Source organism: Rattus norvegicus, chromosome 20, assembly GCF_036323735.1.
Source record: "Rattus norvegicus strain BN/NHsdMcwi chromosome 20, GRCr8, whole genome shotgun sequence".
Classification (NCBI taxonomy): domain Eukaryota; kingdom Metazoa; phylum Chordata; class Mammalia; order Rodentia; family Muridae; genus Rattus; species Rattus norvegicus.
Genome location: NC_086038.1, coordinates 1190440 through 1193695, shown reverse-complemented (window position 1 = coordinate 1193695; position 3256 = coordinate 1190440). Strand labels below are relative to the sequence as shown.

General features: G+C 47.5%; 1 pseudogene; it reads left to right on the top strand.

Annotated features, from left to right (window-relative positions):
- Nucleotides 1-717: 717 nt before the first annotated feature.
- Lmo7-ps1 (LIM domain 7, pseudogene 1) lies at nt 718-2766 on the top strand (annotated as a pseudogene).
- The last annotated feature ends 490 nt before the right edge of the window (nt 2767-3256 follow it).

Sequence of the window (3256 nt, the reverse complement as noted above, 5' to 3'; positions counted from 1 at the left end):
GGTGTAGAACTAAACAAAGAATTCTCAGCTGAGGAATATTGAATGGCTGAGAAGTATCTAAAGAAATGCTCATCATCCTTTGTCATACAGGAAATGCAAATCGCAACAACCATGAGATTCTACCTCATACCAGTCAGAATGGCTAAGGTAGAAAACTCAGGTGACAGCAGATGCTGGCCAGGATGTGGAGAAAGAGGATCACTCCTCCTTTGTTGGTGGGATCGCAAGCTGGTACAACCACTTTGGAAATCAGTCTGGAGGTTCCTCAGATAATTGGGCATTGCAGTACCTGAGAATCCAGCTATACCTCTCCTGGGCATATACCCAAATGATGCTCCAACATACAACAAAGACAACTGCTCCATTATGTTTATAGCAGCCTTAATTTTAATAGCCACAAGGTGAAAAGAACCCAGATGGCCTCCAACAGAGGAATGGATACAGAAAATGTGGTACATCTACATAATGGAGAACTACTCAGCAGTCAAAAACAATGACTTCATGAAATTCACAGGCAAATGGATTGAACTAGAAAATATAATAGTGAGTGAGGTAACCCAATCACAGAAAGGCACACATGGTATGCACTTATTGATAAGTGGATATTAGCCCAAAAGCTCAAATTACCCAAGATACAATCCACAGACCACAGCAAGCTCAAGAAGAAGGATGACTAAAATGCAGATGCTTCACTTATTCTTAAAAGGGTGAATAAATTCAAAAGCATCAGAATCCATTTCTTTGAAAAATTTAAAAAGGCGATCACAATTTTTTGAACAAGGAAGCTCTGATTCTGTGGCTCCTGATCTTCCGGTTCCAACCCTCAGTGCCCTGAGTCGCTGGGCTTGGGATCAAGAGGAGGAGAGACCGGCAGGAGCAGTGGCAGAAAGAGCAAGATCGACTACTGCAGGAAAAATACCAAAGTGAGCAGGAGAAGCTGAGGGAAGAGTGGCAGAGAGCTCAGCAGGAGGCGGAGAAAGAGAATTCCAAGTACCTGGATGAGGAGCTGATGGTCCTAAATTCCAACAGCATTTCCCTGACCTCTCGGGAGTCTGTGACTGCCTCCTGGGAATCCAGCTGGAGTGAAGGGTCCAAGTCTCTGGACAGGGAAGGCACCCGAGCCGGAGACGAGGACCGGGGACAGCTGGAAGACGATGCTGTGTATGAGGACCAAAGTCAGAAGCTGCAGGAAAGGCTCATGCTTGAGCAAGAGAAGAAAAGGAAGGAGCAAGAAGCTCAGGAAGAGGAGTTCCGGAAGCAGCGGGAGGCTGAGGCCCAAGCTCAGGCTGAGGCAGAAGCCCAGGGCAGGGCAGAGGCCCTGGCTCGGGCAGAGGCCCAGGCCCAGGCCGAGGCTGAGGCTCGAAAACGAGCTAAAGCACAGAAGCTCCAGGCAGAGAGGGAACGAGAAACTTCGGTCAAAATATACCAGTACCGGAGGCCTATTGATTCCTACGATCTACCAAAGAGAGAAGAAGAATCTTCAGGGCTGCTTCCAATTGACAGGAGTAAATCAAGGTCTACTACAGAGTTAAATGACCCCCCTCATAGAGAAGAATTGAAGCAGCAAATATTCAGATCGAATTGGGACCACTAGCTTTTCACAAAGGAGTTCTAAGAAGGATCAAGGCCCCTCGGAAGCAGAGTTGGAGAGACAGCAAATCCTTCAGGGAATGAGGAAGAAAACATCTCTCCACAATGACAACAGCTGGATCTGACAGCGCAGTGCCAGTGTAAACAAGGAGCCCATCTGCCTGACTGGGATCAAGAGAAGAGGGGAGTCTCTGGACAATCTGGATTCCCAGCGGCCAGGATCTTGGAGGCAGTCCCCCTGGCACAGCCAGCCTGCAGGAGTCTACGCGTCTTCCTCTGTTCAAGACTTTAGTCGCCTGCCACCACAGCTGTTGTCCACATCAAACCGTGCCTACATGCGGAACCCATCCTCTGTGGTACCGCCTCCAGCTGGCTCAGTGAAGACCTCCCCGGGGTCTCCCTCTCCAGGCAGCCATTCTCCTTCAATGTCACAGTCAGGCTCTCAGCTACTTAACAGGTCAGTGAGTGGGAAACGTGTGCGCTCCTACTGTAATAACATTCTGGGCAAAGGAGCCGCCATGATCATCGAGACTCTGGGTCTTTGTTATCATTTACATTGTTTTAAGTGTGTCTCCTGTGAGCGTGACCTCGGAGGCTCTTCCTCAGGAGCCGAAGTCAGAATCCGAAACCACCAACTGTACTGCAATGACTGCTATCTCCGATTCAAATCTGGACGGCCAGCCGCCATGTGACGTAGGCCTCCACTCAAAAGCACTGTTGCAGGTAGAAGAGGAGACAGTGGTCACTGAGGCAGAACTATAAAAAATGGTGTATGTCCATTCAGAGCCTGCCCCACATGTGGCCCATGCATATACAGCCATCCAATTAGACAAGATGGATGAAGCAAAGAAGTGCAGGCCGACAGGAGCCGGATGTAGATCTCTCCAGAGAGACACAGCCAGAATACAGCAAATACATAGGCGAATGCCAGCAGCAAACCACTGAATTGAGAATAGGACCCCCGTTGAAGGAATCAGAGAAAGAACTGGAAGAGCTTGAAGGGGCTCGAGACCCCATATGTACAACAATGCCAAGCAACCAGAGCTTCCAGGGACCAAGCCACTACCTAAAGACTATACATGGACTGACCCTGGACTCTGACCTCATAGGTAGCAATGAATAGCCTAGTAAGGGCACCAGTGGAAGGGGAAGCCCTGGGTCCTGCTAAGACTGAACCCCCAGTGAACTAGACTGTGGGGAGGGCGGCAATGGGGGGAGGATGGGGAGGGGAACACCCATAAGGAAGGGGAGGGGGGAGGGGGATGTTTGACCGGAAACCAGGAAAGGGAATAACACTCGAAATGTATATAAGAAATACTCAAGTTAATAAAAAAAGAAAAAGAAAAAAAATGGTGTATGTTTTCCCTCTTTTTAAAAAAAATGATTAATCTTTGCCTCCTTAGATGACATAGGAACACTGTGGTGTTGGTAGGACCTGTATTTTTGTTGTTTCTTTATAAGAAGGTAATTATGTGGGGAGGGAGGGGAAGAGTGCAGTATTTACCTTTTGAACTCAGCATCCTAAAAGCACAAGTGGGAAACAAAACAAAACTCAAGAACTTAAAAAAATAATACTTCTCATGCTGATGATCTGATGATCTAGTTTGACTCTTAAGTGGTTTTTCGAAGAGGGTATTTTGTTTCAATTTTTTTTTTATTAACTTGA